This window comes from Pteropus medius, unplaced genomic scaffold (assembly GCF_902729225.1).
Source record: "Pteropus medius unplaced genomic scaffold, Ma_sr-lr_union100, whole genome shotgun sequence".
Lineage (NCBI taxonomy): Eukaryota > Metazoa > Chordata > Mammalia > Chiroptera > Pteropodidae > Pteropus > Pteropus medius.
This window is the reverse complement of record NW_024342474.1, coordinates 902,195-922,956: the sequence shown is the minus strand read 5'-3', so window position 1 is coordinate 922,956 and position 20,762 is coordinate 902,195. Positions and strand designations below refer to the sequence as shown.

The window sequence follows — 20,762 nt, the reverse complement described above, 5'->3', positions numbered from 1 at the left end:
AGATTCACCCAGGTTATAGCATGTCAGAATTTCCTTTCTTTTAAGGCCGAATAATACTCTATAGTACGTATATACCACATTTTGCTTATCCATTCAGCTGTCGATAGGACACTTGAGTTGATTCCACATTTTAGCTATCGTGAATAATGTTGCTATGAACATAGTGTACAAATATCTTTTCAAGATTCTTCTTTCGATTATTTTGAGTATATACCCAAAAGTGGAATTGCTGGCTCATATTTTTATTTTTTTTAAGGAATCACCATACAACTTTCCACAGCAGCTGTACCATTTTATACTCCTACCAATAGTGCACAAAGTTACCAATTTCTCTACATCCTTACTAACACTTGCTATTTTCTGGGGTTTGTTGTTGTTGTTGTTGTTGTTGTTGTTGTTGTTGTTGTTGTTTGATAATTGACTTCTAATGGGTGTAGGTAGTCATCTCACTTTTGAAGACAGTTTTCTGAAACTAGAATTCTTGGTTTTCTTTTTCTTTTCTTTTTTTGGAGAGGGCATCTATATTGAAACTTTATTATAAAAATATAAAGCAGAGTTCTGTAACAAAAAAATGCACATTTGGGTTTATTTTAACACTCAAGTAAATCCGAAACGATCTTAATATAAGCCACTTGGAGTAACACATTCACATCCAAAAGATTTCAACAAATTTATATAATATATATTGAGTACTAATTCCTGTACAACTTATTCTTACTAGTTTAGATCCAGGTATTCCAATGTATTATGAACCAGTCAGCTCTTTCAAGTCTTTGAAAATAAGTCCCAACTGAAATTTCTGAACAATCACAGCAAAAGCCACAGAATAATTGGAAGAATTAGATGTTTCCATGATAATTAAGACCAAGGCTCTATGACGGACAGGAAGGAGCATTCAAGGATAAAAATCAAATTTTTTCTACTTAGGTTAGATAGTAACTTAAATGAGATCTTGGAATTCCCAACTTTTATTTAATATAATAAGAAGAGACCAAAAAAAAAAAAATCAGGGTCGCTTGACACCTTTTACCTTACATGAAAACCTTCACCAGTAGAGGTTAGAAGAGATCAAAGCAAGTTTTTTCTCTGAAGTGAATAAATGGCATCAGTTCTAATTCTGAGGTTATTAACCAACCATTCAGATACTATTTTTAACTCATGTCTAAGAGGGAAATTGTGAGGAAGGGAGAGATAAGGCTTCAGCAGAGAAAGCAAGTTTGTTCTTGTTGTTGTTTTTAAATGCCTACAGCACCTGGTATTCCTAGGTGGTCTTCTGCCCAAGTACTAACCAGGCCCAACCTTGCTTAGCTTCCGAGATCAGATGAGATTGGGCACGTTCAGGGTAGCATGACCCTGGACTCAAGAAAGCAAGTTTTAAGTAAGGAAAGAACCAGCTTCTGCTCTGAAGTTATTGCTAGATCTTAACTGAGTTGCATATATATAGACCTGTTTCACAGTGCAATCGAGAAGTAACTGAATCCTTTGCTAAACTTGTAGGCATATAAACTATAGTATTTACTGTCCTGCAGAAAGATGTCTTCACAGGGAAATCTCGATTTCCTCAGTTCCTACAAAGGCTATAGCCCAGAATCAAATCATCCAAGACTTGGTATAATGTCGAGGTTAAGCGGCACAGTATTTAGCTGACAACTACTTTATGAAATTATTCCATTTCCCCAAAGGGGATTAGTGGTTGATGATTGAGGGAAAGCACAAGTATGTCTGTACCAATAAATAAGTCCCCTTAGAGGTTTTCTACTGCTTTCCAGAGTCATGAGTGGTTCTTCTAGTCTGAGATCTTGGCTGCATGGCGGGAAGGAGGGAGGTCTGCTAAGGCCCTCTGGTGTTTACAGTTTGCATAGTTCATCCATTGGTAATGGCAACACACATAGCTCTTCTGAGAGCATGTATGTTTGTGCTTGGCAAAGCCAGCTCAGCAAACATTTCTTTAGCCCTTTGGCTTTTCCTGTGGAGTAAGGACCCTAAGAGGGCCCAAGAACATGACCTACTCATTGCATGGTACTTCCTAAAGGGCCTAGAGAATGCTTCTTCCTCACCTGCCTCCAAATCCAACTGAGAAAGGAAGGGGAGTAGGGAGTCTCCACCAACTTAAAGAATTAGGACTTCCAGCTGTCTGCTCAAGGGCTGAAATCAGCCTCATTTAGTACCTTCTGATCCTTCTTAGGTGCTCTGTGTCTTACATGTTTGGTCTCCAGGAATTTCATGAGAAGTTTGCCTAGAAAAGAGCCGAGTCTCTTTGCCTAAGTCTCTATGCCTTCAGTGAGAACATGTTTAAAACCTCCATGGGAAAGAGAGGGACTTTATTCTCAGAAGAAAGTGGTTTTAAATTCTTGTCTATTGGAGAGGTCAAAGTTAAGCAGAAAGCCATTGCTTCTACCCTACACTTTCCCTTTCCTCATAAACTAAAATTAAGGATGGTGCAAAGTCAGGCCCTAAGAGAAGAAGCAGAGATGATCCATGCACCATCTCTCACACACAGAAACTGGAATTTCTCAGCAGTTTGGGAACCAGATGCTTTGTTGGCTCCCAAGGTCAGGCGAGGAGACGGATAGCTTCCAATCCTAGTACTTAAGGAGGGAACTTTCAATGACTTTGAAGATTTTCAATAGCATTCGTGTTTTATTTCTCACCAGAAATAAGTTTACTGGTCCAAATTCTGTCCTAAGGAGGATCACTATTGGTCTGGTAAGCTAATATCTTTTTGGGCTGAAGAAACAAATGGATTTTAAGCAATGTAGCAAGAAAGTTTAACAAATGTAGGTTAAAGCATGGAAAGCCAGAGAGACCAAAAATAAATCCAATTGTGCTAGGAAGGAAGAGAACCATTTCTACTTAGGCCTTCTGATTGGTGAAATACAGGCAAGCAACTCAGGGCGATGGGTGGGATACAGGAGGGAGGAAGATGTGGTCCAAGTTCTGGAAAGTTCTCTCTTCATCAGTTACCATCGTCTCCCAAAATCATTCAAACAGGGACTTGCCAGTTCAATCTGTACCAGTTCTCACTGCCTTGGGCACTGCCAGCCAAGAGATCAAGATAAGCATGCCCAGAAGTGACATAGCATCTTGGGTAATATTGCAAATTTTCTTGTTAGTTTGCCCCTCTGTAAGCTGGCCAACTCTAAGCCCACTCATTCATGCACTTGTCACACTTGGCACAGGTTACCATATGGCCACATTCCAGCAGAACACAGGCAATGGGTGAGTCCGCACAGATCCTCCAGGTTGGATGGCTCTGCTCCTCCATTTTGGTCTTCAACATGACTCATCAGGTGCTGGAGTCCTTTCTGATCTTTGTACAGCTGCATCACTCTCTCCATCAGCTCCCACTTCTCACAGCAGCCCTTGTAGTTGATGAAGTTGCGAGTCAGGATCTCTTTCAGCTGCTTTATAGTCAGAACTTCAACGTCTTCCAGGTCAGTCAAGTCAGACATGGAGGCCCTTTGTTCCCAGGACAAAGCTGTCCTCTGACTGGGTCTCATCCTCAGCAGGTACACTGACTGTACTCTTCAGAGCGGCAGATTCTTCTTGGTCCTGAGACACAGGACCATTAGACTGCAGATTCTCCTGAGCTGGGCTGAGGGAACAGAGGAAGTATTTGCTGGTGAAGAAGGGAGGTCGGGTGAGGTAAGAGTTACTGTGCTGGTGTGAGGCTAGGTCAGGAGGCCTGTTGCTCAAGGAAGTCTGGGGACAAATTGAGGACACCAGTCCTGCCCTCCTGGGAGATTACAGACTGCTGGCCAAGCACCAAGACCACCAGCTCCTCTTTCTCCTGGCACATTTCAGTAGAGATGTCATGGAGGTTGAGAGAGTTCCTCAGGTCCTTCACCTTTATCTTCATGAGCTCCTCCCACTGAAAGGCTGTTGCTTGGAATCATTGGCAGAATGGACAGAGGCAGGGCCCATTTCCCACTTGGCTCAAACAAGCCATGCAGAAATTTTTCTTACAGTCCAGGCAGGTCTGCTCCCTGGCAATGTTTGTAAAGTGGGCCTCCCAGGCCTTACAGCTTAGTTCCGAGCCTGTTGGGGAAAGAAAAGAATTGCACCTAGGGTTGGAATAGGCTTGTGTCCTGGCTCCCTGGAGTGGTGGGGCCTCCTCAGGGTGTCCATCCAGGCAGAACCAGTTGCAGCAGGTTGCCCACATGATAAAATCTGCAGCAGCAGCCTGACTGGCCTGCATCTGAGAGGGGAGAGAATGGGCCAGACCTGGGCCTCTGACACCTCAGGCAAGGGGAGTTCAGGCTCTGCCACAGTGGTGTCTCTGGGACTAGGGGATGAGGAGGCAAGTGGAAGGGGAGGCGGGTAGGACATCCTCATGGCTGCCCTAGGAAGCTGGCTGACAGTATATTTTCTTGTAGCATTTTGAATATATCAGCCCACTGCCTCTGGCCTACAAAGTTTCTGATAAGAAAGTTGCTGGTAATCTTATTGAGGGTCCCTTGTATGTGACACATTGCTTCTCTCTTTCTGCTTTCAAAACTCTATCTCTGGCAGTTTGATTATAATGCGTCTCTATGTGGGTCTCTTTGAATTCATCCTCCTTAGAGTTTGTTGAGTTTCTTAGATGCTTGTATTTATGCCTTTCATCAAATTTGGGGAGTTTTCACTCATTATTTTTTCAAATATCTCAGCCCCTTTCTCCCTCTCTTCTGAAACTTCCGCAATACATATTTTAGTTTGATTGATGCTGTCTCACAAGTCTTTTAGGCTCTGCTCACTGTTCTTCAATCTTTTTTACTTTCTGTTCCTCAGACTCCATAATTTCCATTCACAGTTTCTTCTGCCTGCTCAAATCTATGAATCCTGCTAGTAATTTTTTTTTTCATTTCAGTTATTATACTTTTCAGCTCCAGAATTCATTTTTGGTTTCTTTTTAGGTTTTCTATCTCTTTATTGATATTTCCATTTTGTTTAACCATAGTTTTCTTGACTTTCTCCACATCTTCTTTTAGTTCTTTGAGCATCTTTGAGACAATTTTAAATTATTTTTCTAGTATATCTGCCATCAGGCCTTTTTCAGGACTAGTTTCCATTTTTTTCCTTTTAATGGGCCATACTTTCCGGAATCTTTGTACATATTGTGATTTTGTTGTTGTTGAAAACTGAACATTGGAATCTAATAATGTGGTAACTCTGGAAATTAGATTCTTCCCTTCCCCAGATTTGCTGTATTTTGCTATTGTTGTTTTTTCATAGTTGCAGTCTATCTCTGTACTAAGGATCAGCCTAGGTGTAAACTTAAGATCTTCTCTTGACTTTTCTAGGCCAGTACCTTTCTCTGGGCACGTGCGGTCATGTTCTAGTTTTCCCCATATATGCAGTTGCTTTAGGAGGTCCTTGTCTTTATTGTCTGATTACCATAAGTGGAGAAGAGGGAAAAAAAAGGAAAAAAAGGGGTTTCTAGCCCTTTAAATTCTCTGGAAGTCACTTCAGCCAGATGAGGAGGGACTTGTAACAATGGGGGAAGGTGCAACAATGGTATACTATGTCTTTGTCTGCACCTCTATGATCAGAAGTAGCCATCATCAGAGCACAGTTCACCAATATTTGGAGGGGAGGGTCCTTTTTGCCTACTCTGGATCCCACAAGCTGTCTACAAACTGCTCCTGGAACATGTGCACAGTTGCCTGCCATGGGACTGAGGGTGGAGAATGGATAGCTGCTACTGTGTTAAGAGCTAAAATTAACCAAAATTAACTTCAATTCACTCTCCAAGCCTTCCCTTGGAAGTTGCAAGCCTTCAATATAGACTCCAGAGCTCCAAAATAGTTACATCAGATTCTGCCAGTGCAACTATTTCTAACTGGGAAGACAGATCTCTAGTACTTCCTAGTCCACCATCTTTTCAGAATTTTCTCTAGCTTCTTAGACATATGGAATACAGTTATTACTGTTTTAATATCCTTATCTACTAATTTTAACATCCATATACTTTCTGAATTAGTTTTGATTAGGCTTTCTTTTCATAATGGATTCTATTTTCCTACTGCTTTGTATGCATGTTAATTTTTGATTGAGTGCCTAGACATGTGAATTTTACTTCGTTGGGGTCTGTATATTTTTGTATTCCTATAAATATTCTTGAGATTTGTTCTGTAGTGTAGTTAAATTATTTGGAAATATTTTGATCCTTTCTTTCTGGGTCTTGCTTTTAAGCTTGTTAGTTGGGGCCAGAGCACAGTTTAACTAAACTAGAGCTAATTTTTTCCCACTACTCAAGCAAACTCTTCTAAATAGTCTATCCAGTAAATTACGGGGTTTTTTCACTCTGGCTAGTGGGAACAGGCACTATTTTTGGTCTCATGTGAGATTCAGAAATTGCTCTCAATCATTCAGGTGATTCTTTCCCCAGTCTAAGTGGTTTCGTCACATACATGCACTAAATACTACTCAGAAGACTCAAAGGGAAATTTCTAAAGATCTCTAGAAATCTCTTAGAAATCTATATAACTCTCTCCTTTCTAGTACTTTGCCCTTTGCTCTCTAGCCATCCTGGCTTTTATCTCCTTAAGTCAGGGTGACCACCAGGCTCCTCCTAGTTTACTACTTGTGCCATGACTTAGAAATTCTCTCCAGGCCATAAGCTGAAACTATTATAGGGTTCACTTCAATTGTTTCTCATCTTTAAAAAATCACTGTCCTTTGTTAGCTGACCTCCAATGTCTTGAAAACCATTGTTTCATATATTTTGTCCATTTTTTTTTTCCCGTTAGATTATATCAGATCCCTGTTACTCCATCTTGGGTAGAGCAATGTCCTACCTCTATTCAAGTAGGACTGGAAATCCTGATATCTTAGGATTAGGGTTTTCATTCACAGAGTGTGGGCATAGTTGAGAAGAAGCTCTTACACGTTTTTAGTCTGAAATGAAACCAACTTTGAAGATAATAGTGAAATCAAATTTGGAGCAGGTAAGGCTAGGCCCAATCAAATACGAGTAGAGAATTTTCATAATTCCAAGCATTGGGAGGGTTAATAGAGTAAACAGGAGAGAAGCCTAAAGCTATGCATGTTAGATCATGATCCCAGTTACTATATTTCCTTACTTTCTGACTGACACTTATTGTCAATTGACAAATTTGCTTCCAGCAAAATTTTAACTTGCTGAAAATCTGTACGTCTTATGCTGCTTTGGATTTGTTGTGTTTTTTTAGTTTTGTATTGTTATTTCATTTGTTGCATTATTTCATTCTTTGCACTTTATAGTGAGGACAGGTTAAAACCGAATTAGGATAATGAAATTCTGGCAGTAACTTCAAAGGAAGAAAAACACATTTTCTAATAACACCTCCAGGGCCACTTAATTTTGCTATAACTTCTCTTCGTAGTTCATTGTCTCATCCAAGGGATAAGAAGCTGCCACGTTGGTGAATTTCTCAAAATTGTTATATAGAAGAATGAACAGACATATTTAGCATTGTTCCATATTAGAACTAGAATGAATTAACAAGGAGCCTGTTACTTGTTTTTAACACTGTTCCTTCATGATGGAAAATTTTCCACTGGGCAATTAGTCACATAAAGCAATAAACTTGGTCAAGCCTTTTTTTAATCTTAGTCATGTTAAAATTTTTATTTTCCATGTATATAATTTTATGTACATGCAAAAAAAATTATACAAGTCTCTTTTTACTGTTTTTCAGTGCACACAGAGACTTCTTAACTGCTTTATAAAAATGGTCAAACATTTTTCTGTATGTTTTCTTATTTAACCCTACTTCATAAAAACCTATTTAAAGCAACTGGTATAACTTTTAGTTAAGTGCATAATGATACTGGGGATGTGGCATAATTATTCATCTATTACTATTGATGACATTCATGTTGTTTCAAGGTTTTTGAACAGTAAATAATACTAGTTTCTGTAACCTTTCTCATTAACTTCTAAGTATTTTATACATTTGGCACTAGGAATGGAATATTTCTATTTGATTTTTTTAGGTGCCTATTACTAACATAGAGAAAAGGCATTGATTTCTAAATGTTTTAGAAATCTACAAGAGGTTGTCTCTGAGAAAGGAGAAATAGAAAGTAAGGGACCTGGGGACTGTTGTTTTTTCATAACATATAGAATTAAATGATTTTTTAAACCATGTACATGTATAATTTTGATAAAAATAAAAAAATACAAAGTAAATGGTAATGGGGCATCTCTATTAGTTTCCAAATTTAACTGAAATGCTACAGTGTTTTACCATTTAGGATAATATTTACTATTATTATATTTAAATCATTTCCTGGAATGCTTATTTACTTATTTTTATTATTTATATTGTTATGCATGTATGCTGACTTCTGTTAAAAGTTTTCAGCATTTATTAATAATGAAAATCCTAATCTGATCATAATTATAGTGATTTTCTTATTAAACCACCCTTGCCTTCTAAAAATAATCTTTACTTAGTTGTAGAGTATTATACTTTTGTACACTGATGAATTCTCTGCTAATATTTTATTTAGAATAATGGCCCACAAAGTAGCTTTCGTTCCAGTGGTTAAATGATAATTATTAACAGTGTGTCATTGATCACAATAACTAGAGAGGTGCTAGAGGTGGTGAATTTTGCAAAGAGGGTATTGGTATCTGCAGCCACTGGGCCCAGGGATCCAGCCACCAGGGTAAGGCAGCTCTGTAATAAATAATTGGGGGCAAGGGGCAATAGTAATAAATAAGGCAGCTCTGTAATAAATAATTGGGGGCAATAGTGCTGCTTTTGCTTCTTTTTGGCAGAAACTTGCATCTTCCTTGCCACCAGCATTCCATAGAAGGAACTCATGCTCACACTGAATGAACGTGATCTACTCGTCCTTCTCTTCCTGTGTGGAGAAAGAGATCCAGTACACTATGTGGCTCCCCTCAACCACCCAGCCATCTGCTTCTGCTTTTGCAGACTTTGATAAGCTACCCATTGTTGTTGGGGATGTAAAGTTCAAAGCAGTTTGGTTGCCAAGGGTCATCCACCTCTCTAATGCTTAATTCTCCTGAGAGATGATTCCTCCTGGCTCCTTGTATGCCACGTACTCAAAATAGAGGCAGTTGTCTGTGAGGAGCCAGCCCTCCCTGTCCCGGTTGGATAAGGTGTAGGTCAGATCATTCCCATTATCCTCAGGAATCTTGAAGGGCTCATGTTCCTGAGCAGATCCTCAGCAGGTCCTGCCCTCGTTGATGTCCCAATCTGAGGCCACAAAGTGCTCCAGGTCCCACTTGTTCCAGACGTTGAGATTGTAAAGGCTGGTGTTTAGCATGGTGAGGGGGGGAGGGACAGCATGTAGCATGTGTCCATTGACTGGAAAACTGTGAAGTTGCACAGGTAGTAGTATTGCTGGCAGGAGGCTTCCATCATCTATCTGGTCAATCTTCTTAGACCACCAGGGAGGTGGGAAGCTCTGTAGAAATTGCATGAGGGCCTGCAACAGGTTGAGGTCGATGAACTCCTGCAGATCCTCAAAGATATGGAGCACTGCCAGACTCAGTTCTTCCTTTCCCCAGGTATTCCCCCATGGCTGTTTCATTCAGGCCCTTGACCTTGTATAGGAAATGGGCAATCTCCTCGGGTGTTTCTGGAGAAGTTCATTCTCCACTAAGAACTAGATGCCCTTGTAGGGTCCATGTTGAAGTTCGTTCTGCCCATTGCCATTTTCTGGCTCCATTGTAAGGTCTTTCTGCCCTCATTGGCCTCTACACTCTCCCCTTACTCCTGGCTTCACTGAGATCCTTCTGCAGATGCTGATCTCTACCATCAACTCTTACTTGCTGGGCAGGACGTTCTCCAGCTCCATCAACTCCTCAGAGTCAGGTCTGGGGGCTCACGGACACTGTCCTTCCTCTGTGGCGGTTAGGAAGCCGCGTGGGAAGTCCAGGGCTGTCCTGTGGGTGTAGTCTGGATCACGTTAGCCTGCGAGTTCCCGTGAGCCGGATCAAATGCGCCGGGAGTCACCGCCAGCCGCCTCCTCTGTGACAGTACTCAGCGCTGAAAAGACTCCCTTTGTCTCCCAACTGCCTTGCCAGTAAGGAGTTCTGCATTTATATAAGTGAGATTTGTCAATAGTTGTATTATACAAGGAAAAAGAAAACTATAGCATGCTATATTGGAGAAGCTGGAATAGCTAGTGCTGAAAAGATGGCACTTAGCATTAAATATTTACAAGCAAGCCAAATAAAACAATTTTAAAACTCTAAGCACTATGTTCTATGATCTCACCACATCTGGCATGAAGCTTCAATCAAGGTAAATCCAATAATATCACAAAATCGTAAGTTTATTACCTTTAGAGTTGGCATCAGGCAACCACAAATCTCCCTGGCAATGGCAAGACATTGAACCTCTTAGATATTGTCAGGTTCCATCCCTAAAGACTATCAGCCTTGCTAAATTTTAACTGAAATGCTTTCATATTTTATCATTTTACGTACCATTACCCATTCATGTAAGCATGGGGAGCATTTTAATTATTTTAGCCAACCCACAATACCACTATTTTCCATGAGAGCCCATTTTGAACAATAATCAACAATTAACAATCCATTAATATCTCCAATACAAATTAATTTCTGACATTAACTAGTTTAATAAGCAAAATAGCTAATATTGATCAGAGTTAAGACAGCTGAAGTGCTTTTGGTAATCCCTTTGGAGTGTGAATTCCCAATTAGAATGCTAGCTGCACCTAGAGTATTATTTTAACATATCCATATTTCACTCTCTGTACTAAGATATTTTAAACTGAATTATAGATATTGTAACACCAGATTCGAAGTCTGCCACTTAATAGCTATGTGATATTGGATATGAATGTCATTTGACTTCCTTGAGTCTCAGTTTCCTTAAGTGTAAAATGAGGATAATAACCTCACGGAATGGTGAGAATTAAACAATGGATATGAAAAGGCATTATAAACTCTAAAATAGTCTGCAAATGTTAGGCATTATTATTGGATAATAATACCTCAAACAGAGGTTAGGTTCTGTTGAGGTCCTTTGAGGAATTTTCCATTACATGGAAGGTTAGGTGACCTCTAATGTTCACCTATTGTAAATATTACAGTTTTGATATTCTCTTTGCTTGTATACAAACACAAGGAAAAGAGCAAAGTAAGTTATGGGGTTCTTATCCCAGAAGGCCAAAATAATTAGACTGGCACTGGGGCTGTAAACCTCACCTATGCTATTCCATTGGAAGATTATCAAATGTGGACAAACTTAATAGATTTAATAATAACAACAACAAACATTTAACCAGTGTTTATTATCTTCCAGGCAGTGTGCTAATTAAGTACATTATCTTATTTAATCCCCACAATAACCCAGTATAGTAGGTATTGCTTTTAAGCCCATTTTAAAACAAAGGCACTAAGGCTTAGAGAAATTAAGTTAACTGCCCAAGTACTAGTAAAGAATTTAAATTTAGCTGTTCTTGAGAACTTATACTTTAAACATAGTAGTTAGTATGTAAATATATATGAATTACATTATATAAAATATGTAATATATAAAAGTAAACATGAATTATATATTATCTAATATATATATATAGCTACATGAATTTTTTCTAACATTCTGGACTTAATAACAAGGTGGGCAGACAAAATGCATGCTGTCACCTTCATTAAAACAAACATACATAAACTTTCAATTAGTTTTCCTGAAATTCAAGAATGAACTCACAAAAACTTTGTAGAAGCATACCTATGTTGTTTTTTCCCTGTCTCATTTAATGTTTCCTCTTTTTCTTTTTAGTTTTCTCTTTTCCCATGTGTTGTAGGTTGTCCGCAAAGATAGCTACCAATACTTCCTGCCATTCCTATATATGCATGCTGCTCTTCTCATCAAGAAGTGGCATCTATTTCCCTACCCCTTGAATCTGGACTGAACTTGCTACTTGCTTTAACCATAAGAATGTGGTGGAAGTAAAGCTGTGACAGTTTGGAGCTTAGGACTCAAGAAACTTGGCAGCTTCTGCTTGTCACTCTCTTAGAGTCTTATCAAAAAAGTCCAGCCATCCTGTAAGAATATGTAGTGAGAAAAGCTCCAGCTAACAGCAGGCACCAAGTGACCAATGTGTGAGGCCAAATCATGGATCATCTTGATTTAGTCGAGCCTCCAGATGACTATATCACATGAGTGACCCCAGGAGCAGAAAAACCACACAGCTGTGGCCAGCTAACCCACAGAATAGTAAGAAATAAAAAACTGTTGTTATAAGCCACTAGGTTTTGTGGTGGTTTGTTATGCAGCAAAGGCTAACTGAAATATGGTAGGCCAGAAACATTTAGACAGAATGGCCACATTCTTGGGAAATGTCTTTAGGTAAAGAGATGACTGTTGGCTATAAAAGAGCTTGAAGAGTAAAGTAAAATATGTGGCTGATTTGGGTTTGTCTTATCCAGATACAGATTTTCAACCAAGAACTAGCATAAAAAAAAAAGAAAAACAACTACAGATTTTTAACCAAGAACTAGCATAAAAAAAAAGAAAAACACATAAAAGAAAATAAGAATGTGTCTCATTTTGTCCAATAATCCATCTGCTGGACCTGAGCCAAACAGGAGAACAGGTTCTCATATATAAACGTCTTATTCCTTGAAGTTGGCTTTATGGTACAAAGAGACATCTTCCCTCTCCAGAGAGTTAGAAACCTACACTTACTAGATGGAGAATATACCAAAAGATCAAGCTTTTTAGGAGCTGCATTTGGAACTGCAACCAATTAGCCAATTGTCCATGAAATGGAAGTTAAAGCCAACAAAATATTGTTTTAAAATTATCTGAGAAAAAACATTTTTAATTTTTCTATATTTCTTAGGATATATTGAGGTTCACTTTTCTCATTATATTTTACCAATGACATTATTAAAATGACACCTCATTTTCTCCAAGCCCAGCAGGGAAAGGAGGCCCTGAAGTATTAGAAGAAATCATTTTAAAAGTAGAATGTTTCAACAACAAATTGTAAGCATTGAGTAGGTAGTGCTAACTTTACCAGTTATCTCAAAATTCCAAATGTGACAAACACCTGTCTTTCCCCTCCCCTCTTCCCCGCCCCCGATTACTGCAGAGAAAAGGAATATAAGAAATTGAGAGTTGCTTTTCATTAAGTAAAGGAAATAAGGCTGAAGGAAAAACCTAAAGGTGATCTTCAAATACAAAAGAGAGGCATCAACTTTGTTTCCAAAGACAGAATGTGAAGCGGAAAAATGGTGATTGAAGGAGGTAGATTCAAAGAGTTCTTTTTTGAGGAATGGATTTTCACTTCTCTGAGGGAGCTAAAGTATGCATAGGAAAATGGGTGAAATTACTTTCTTGATTTTGTCATGTGTAAGAATTTTTCTCTCTATATATATACTTTTTGGGTTCTTAAAATGAAGATTTTCACACATAGAGAAAAATAGAAAGATTAGTACAAAGAATAGCTTTACTCCTTCCAGGACCAACAATTCATATTTTGCCAAATTTACTGAACGATGTCAAAGAAAATTACAGATGTTAAGATGTCACTGCACTTCACATCTTCATCAGCATTCATCTCCCCCCTCCCCCCCAAAAAAGCCAACATGGATGGACCTAGAAGGTCTCATGCTAAGTGGAAGAAGTCAGAGAAAGACATATATCATGTGATTTCACTTATATGTGGTATCTAAAAAACAAACAAAACAGAAACAAACTCATAGATACAGAGAACAAATTGATGGTTGCCAGATGGGAAGGGGGTTAGGGGAAAGGGTACAAAAGGTGAAAGGGATTAAGAAGTACAAATTGCCAGTTATAAAAATAGTCATGAGGATACAAATTACAGCATAGGGAAAAGAGTCAGTAATATTGCAATAACTATGTATGGTATCATATGGGTATTAGATCTATTGGTGATCACTTCTTAAGATGTATAAATGTTTGTACACCTAAAACTAAAATAATATTGTATGTCAACTGTAATTGAAAAATAAATTGAAGGAAAAAAAAGAAATTTAGGGTAAGTCACACCTTAAAAAAGGTCACAGACTTCTCTGATCACATTTAGGTAATAAAAAAAAAATCTCAATTCAGTTACAGAAAAATGCAATGTTTAACTCCAAAATAAAAAAACAAGTATTGTTTTACAAAACCGTAATGCCATAATTAAACCTAACAAAATTAACAATAATTCACTAATCATTGAATAATAAATCTATGTTCAAAATTCTCCAATGTGATTTATAGCTGTTGTTTTTCAAACCAGCATCCACACATGACGATTATTATTTTCCACAGGTTTTTGATTTCTGAATTAATCACAAAGATTTCTGACCTCTGTCCCAAGAGCTGACTCTGCAGTCCCACTGATTTATTGATAGCGTTCTTAGAAATCGTCATTAAATCAGATCTTTCTCTGCCTTTCTCTTTTGGTATAACTCTGGGTTAAAGAGGCAACCATTGCCTAGATCCAGTTAGTGACCTTGACTGGGAAAGTATCAGCTCCCAGAGGACACAACTTAAGAAGAAAAGTTGCTAACTGCTGTTGGCCACTGTATGATGGAGAGTTATGTTAGGGAGCAAAAATAATCATCTTTTTCTATTTAAAATAAAGACTAAAGGACTGTGGTTAGAAATTCACAAAAGCTAGTGTCTCTAGCAATGTTACAAGCCCTTAAGAGTCATTTCATAATAAGGACTCTTGACTTCCCCACTGAGCATTTCTGGTAATTTCTATTATTGCTAAACAGTTCAGGAATGCCTCCACCAAAATCACAGGGAGGAACCACAATGCTGGGAATTGAACAGATCCATTAAAATGCGGATTACTTTAATGGGGCACAATTCCTGTTTCTCTATCCAGGAGACACCCTAGCCAGAGGCTAAAACTGAGCAATCATTTTACCCTTCCTATCTTATTTAAAAAATCTTCCTTCACTACTTCTCACCTCAGTTACTGTGAAAAAACACTAAATACTGAAAACCTAAGCACGCACATGCTAATCTGTTGCTGTCATTGCTATTTGCAGAATAGTGGACCTTGAGAAAGCCCTAAAGGAAGAACCTAGAGATGAAGGAGCTGGAATTCACACAAGCCTCTGCCCTTGGCCACCCCAAAGCTCCCCCTTCCACTATGCTTTCCCTTCCTCCTTGAAAGCAAAAAATATAATCAACAGTAGAAATTACAATAGGGTCTGTATTAAAGCTGAATATGATAGCCAGAACTCCAACAGCTATCTTAAACCCTAAAAACAAGGGTCCTGGGGATGGAGGAGTGGGAAACTTAAAAGCCTGTATTCCCAACTATATCTTATATTCTCCATACCATTTCCAGATTGCGTGTGTTTGTGTGTGTGCACACGCGCGCACACTTAGCAATTTCTAAGTGGCACTTAGGAATGTCCTCAATTTCAGTGAGGATGAGGGTATCCCTGCACTATTCTTGCAGTTAAATATTTCTTTATGTAGCCTCACATTTTGCAAACTTTGGGTTGCCCTAGAAAACTAAAGCTCAGTGCGATATTAGTATGCTCATTTTAAGATATGGTATTTAAAAACTGAAATACATTGAGTATAAATTACAACTTCAGTTGTAAATAAATTACAACTTCAGGATCACTTCTCTAACATGAGGAATTAAACTGATGAATCTTGGATGGGAATATACTGGTATAAAGTTTGACAGAAGATAAATCTAGATATAGAAACGATTTATCAATTGTCACATTTATTCCTTCTCTTTCCTCATATTGATGAAAGCTATTAATATCTGTTAGTATTTAATAAGTTTTCTACTCATGAGCATCAGGCAATAAGCCATACATGCTGAACAGAAAATCTAAAAATGTAAGGATTCTTTGGCGTTTTCCTGAGGGTTTCACCTATAAAGAAATATATGTTAGGTATTATGAGGGAGTTAGATATTAGTTTTATTTCCACGTTGCAATATCTAACAAATCTGGAAACACAGAACTTAATGATCTGAGGTGCTCTAAGGTAAACTTATTTCCCTTATGGATCTGGCACCTATACATTCATTCAACAAATTATCAAGCAAGAATTAAGATAAAGCCATTAGGAATAACATCATTCCTCTGAAGACCACTGTCAGCATCTGCAGAAGTCAAGAGAGTTGTCCATGGGCTAGAAATTAAGATTGCTCCTGAATAAGCCTGGAGGTTCCTGAGACGTCAAGAGAGACTCAAATTTGTGCACTTTAATACATATTCTTATAATAAAAAAAGAAAAGAGGTAGTCAGTATGCTCAGGATAAGAACAGCCCCTCTGTACATTTCCCTATTGTCTTCTATCAGTGGAGATCAAGTGAGAACCCCAGAACTACGCATGTCCTGGCAAGATTACCCACTCTTCTCAACATTCACAGGCTCTCTACTAACATCCCTTTTGAGATCATCATGCCCTTTATCCCTGTTCATGTCAGTTATCACTGGAATCCAGGATCTTGTGGTCATGCCTTATATCCTGGACTCTAATAGTCCTACAATTTGTACATCAAGGCTCCTAACTCCATTTTACACCCCTTCCCATCTCTTGAAATCCTTTCACAACTGAACTCAAGATACCTAATATCCCGAATATCTTCTCTGAATATTCCTTTCACCTTCTTGCTCTAAAAGCAACCTGGCCTCCTTTGACGGCAACGTTTTTCCTGAGGACATATTGTATGTAGTTATCCCTCCAACATCCTTTGGTACCATTGGGCCTAGAGGCAGAGTGTCCTTTTTATTTTTTTAAATTTTTTTCCTTTTTATATATGTTATCAGATTATACCACACGCCAGCCCTTCTTATAATTTATTGCCTCTTTCTTTAGGTTACTTCTATTCCTTTAGACTTTAGGTCTTGGCTCTCTATCACTCTATCCAAGGACAACTATCAAAATTCTTGGTGATTTCAATATTTCTTCAATACCTTGGCACTTTAAGTCTGAGATGAGGTACCAGCATAGTTGGGTTCTGCTGAAAGCCCTCATCCAGGCTGCAGACTGCTGACTTTTTATTGAATCCTCACATGGTGGAAAGAGAGCTCTCTGGAGTCCCTTCTACAAGGGCACTAATTCCATAGACGAAGGCTTACTTACTTCCCAAAGGCCTTACCTCCCATTACCATCACATTGGGGGTTAGGATTTCAACATAAAAATTTGGGGGGAACACAAAATTCAGTCCACTGCACAAATCCAGAACTGTAATGTTCCAGGATTAGAATATCAAAATAGTTCAAGCTATGTACACTACACAAGAGAGCCTCCTTGGAATTTCTGGCAAAAACCCAGAGTAGGTAAAATGCTGTACTTGCCTTCTCTCATGACCACATCAAAATTACAAAACTACAAAATACCCATCATTGAGAATTGCCTGAAGTCTAGCTGAACAGACATCCTACAACTAAGGACATACAGAAGAAGCCACCTCAAGACTAGTAGGATGGGCAGAGATGCCACACCAACAAGTGGTAGTTAAAAGAAGGGATATCTCAGCTGCAGAAGTCCACCCTGGAAGCCCCACACCAGACTCCCCAGCTCAGGGTTCCATGATGAGAAGAAAAGACCCCACAACTTCTGGCTGTGAAAACCAGCGGAGATTATGGCTGAGTGAGACGGAGGGAGGGTGGAGTCCTAGGAGTTCCTCTTAAAGGGCCCACACACTAACTTACTTGCTGACAGCCTCACTCACTCTGAGCTCCAGTGCTGGGGCAGCAGCTTGGGGGGTGGGCAAGGACACATGGGGGAGGACCTGAGTTCTCTGGCTTCAGGGTGAGGGCTGGAGGGGCAGTTTTTTCCCAGACAGAAACCACGGCTTCTTTGTTAATCCCTCCCACCTCCCAGCATGCAGACCCAGGCGGCTTCCATAACTGAGTCTCTGTCAACCTGGCTAACACTGGTTGCCCTGCACTAGTGATTCTCTGAGAACCCCATCCACCCACCCAACTTGCAGGCCTACCCAAGACACTTGCAGTGGTTTTCTTTCTATACCTGTTCTGGCTCATGCTGTGGGCTTTCCTAAAATCTTTCGAAAGTTCACAAACCCCAAACAAGCAGCATCTGGCACTGGTGTGCTCTGTACCTCTTGCGGAGCAGCCCCAAGCCTGGCACTAACAGCAGCTAGCATTGGTACACGGCTTGGCCTTTAAGGCACTCCCAAGCCCAGCACACATGGCAGCTATCTATGGATTGCTTGGTGGCTCATGCTAGGTGGCTCATGCTGGGCAGGGCACAGGCTGTGGCTGAACTTGGTCACTGGCAGTGCCCCTTCCAGGAGGCCCCAGGGTTGGCACACCCAGTGGCCAGCTTTGAACTGAACCAGAGCACCATCCAGGGCTGCATCTGAGAATGACACACCCAAAGGGCAGACTGGGCAGGCACCAGAGCCCTGCTAAAGTGAATCCTGCACTACAGGGTCAGCCCCTGCACAACAGCTCCTCGACTGTAGTCAATAGCCAGTCCTCACAACCAATCGGTCCATGGGTCAATCCCTTCCACTGACATGCAAACAGCAACCAAGGCTCAACTACAACAGGAGGGCACACACGCTCCAATACAAAGGGAACACCTGGAGCACCCAGCTCAGGAAACCAGGGAGACCGTGCCACTGGGCCCCACAGGACACCTACCATACAAAGCCATTTTCCTAAGACTGGGAGACATAGTAGCTCTGGCTAATACATAGAAATAAACACAGGGAGTCAGCCAAAATAGGGAGACAAAGAAACATGTCCCAAATGAAAGAACAAAACAACGCTCCAGAAAAAGAGCTAAACACAATGGAAATAAGCAATCTACCAGATTTAGAATTCAAAATGCTGGTTATAAGGATGCTCAATGATCTCAGTGATAAATTCAACAAAGAAATAGGAAACATAAAAATGGAGATAGAAGACATAAAAAAGAACCAGTCAGAAATGAAAAATACAATAACTGAAATAAAGAATACCTTAGGGGAAATCAACTGTAGATTAGATGAAGCAGAAGATCAAATCAGCAATTTGCAAGATAAGATATCAGAAAACACCCATCAGAACAGAAAATAAAAATCCAAAAAAATGAGGATAGTCTAAGGGGCCTCTAGGACAACATCAAGTGTACCAACATTAGCATCAGATGGGTACAAGAAGATGAAAGAGAGCAAAGAACTAAAAACCTATTTGAAGAAATAATGAAAGAAAATTTCCCTAAAATGGCAGAGGAAATAGACATACAAGCCCAGGAAGTGCAGAGAGACCCAAACAAGATGAACCCAAACGGGCCCACACCATTAAAATGTCAAAAGTTAAAGACAAAGAGGAAATCTTAAAAGCAGAAAGAGAAAAGCAATTAGTTACCTACAAGGAGGCTCCCATAGACTATCAGCTGATTTCTCAACAGAAACTTTGCAGGCCAGAAGGAACTGGCATGAAATATTCAACGTGATGAAAAGCAAAGGCCTACAACCAAGATTACTCTACCCAGAAAATCTATCATTTAGAGTCATAGGACAAATAAAGAGCTTCCCAGACAAGAAAAAGCTAAAGGAGTTCGTCACCACCAAGCCAGTATTACAGGAAATGTTGGATGGACTTCTTTAGAAAGAAAAAAGATGAAAATATAATAATAAAATGTCTATATAAATAAATATAAATATAAATATATAAATAATAAAATGGCTATAACTATGTATCTATCAAAAATTGCTTTCAATGTAAATAGATTAGGTGCTCCAATCAAAAGATAGGGTGGCTGAATGGATAAGAAAACAAGACCCTTATATATACTGCCTCCATGAGATTCACTTCAGATCGAAAGACACACAGAGACAAAGTAAAGCAATGGAAAGAGATATTTTATGAAAATTAAAAAAAAAAAAAAGCTGGGGTAGCAATACTTATATCAGACAAAATAGACTTGAAAACAAAGGCTATAACAAGAGACAAAAAGGACCCAGTAAATGCACTTTTGGGTATTTATCTGAAGAAACCCAAAACACTTCTTCAAAGGGACAAGTGAATCCATATGTTCATTGCAGCATTATTTACTATAGCCAAGTTATGGGGGCAATCAGGGTGTCCAGCAATAGATGAATGGATAAAAAAGAGGTGGTACATATATGCAATGGAATATTACTCAGCCATAAAAGAAGAATGAAATCTTGCCAACTGCAACAACATGAATGTACGTAGAGGGTATTGGGCTGAGTGGAGTCAGACAGAGAAAGACAAATGCCATATGATTTCACTTACATGTGGGTCTAAAGAACAAAATAAAAAACTCAGAGATACAGAGAACATTTTGATGGTTGCCATATGAGAGGGTTTTTTGCGGGGAGAGATAAAAGGGAGAAGGGATTAAGAAGTACAAATTGGTAGTTCTAAATAATCATGGGGATGTAAAGTATAGCATAATATAGTCAATAATGTAATAACTATGTATGGTGTCAGATGGGTACTAGATTTATTGGGGTGATCACTTCATAACTTACATAAATGTCTAATCACTATGTTGTACACCTGAAAACTAATATAATATTGTATGCCAACTGTAATTGAAAAGTAAATTAAAATAAATTTTTAAATACAATAAATATATGTGTGCTCCTTAAGGTCAAGCCTAGAGTTTTTCTGTATATGAAGGAGTTTAAAACTTATTTATACACTAGTTTAAAAGCCGTTAGACTCACTTTCATCCTCTTCTCTTTTTCTAAGCCTTCTCTTTATTTCCTTTGGGTTTTATCCTTCCCTGCTTCATGTCAGACCTTATCCTGTCTTCTTTAATCCCTAGCTTTCCACAGGCTTCGTCTCTTACCC

General features: G+C 39.1%; 3 pseudogenes; all 3 read right to left on the bottom strand.

The window, feature by feature from the left end:
• Window positions 1–1,240: 1,240 nt before the first annotated feature.
• On the bottom strand, window positions 1,241–1,359 carry LOC120605112 (uncharacterized; annotated as a pseudogene).
• A 1,780-nt stretch (window positions 1,360–3,139) lies between these two features.
• LOC120604850 (E3 ubiquitin-protein ligase rififylin-like) lies at window positions 3,140–4,162 on the bottom strand (annotated as a pseudogene).
• Window positions 4,163–8,513: 4,351 nt separating this feature from the next.
• Window positions 8,514–13,542, bottom strand: LOC120604849 (cytohesin-2-like; annotated as a pseudogene).
• Window positions 13,543–20,762: the final 7,220 nt, after the last annotated feature.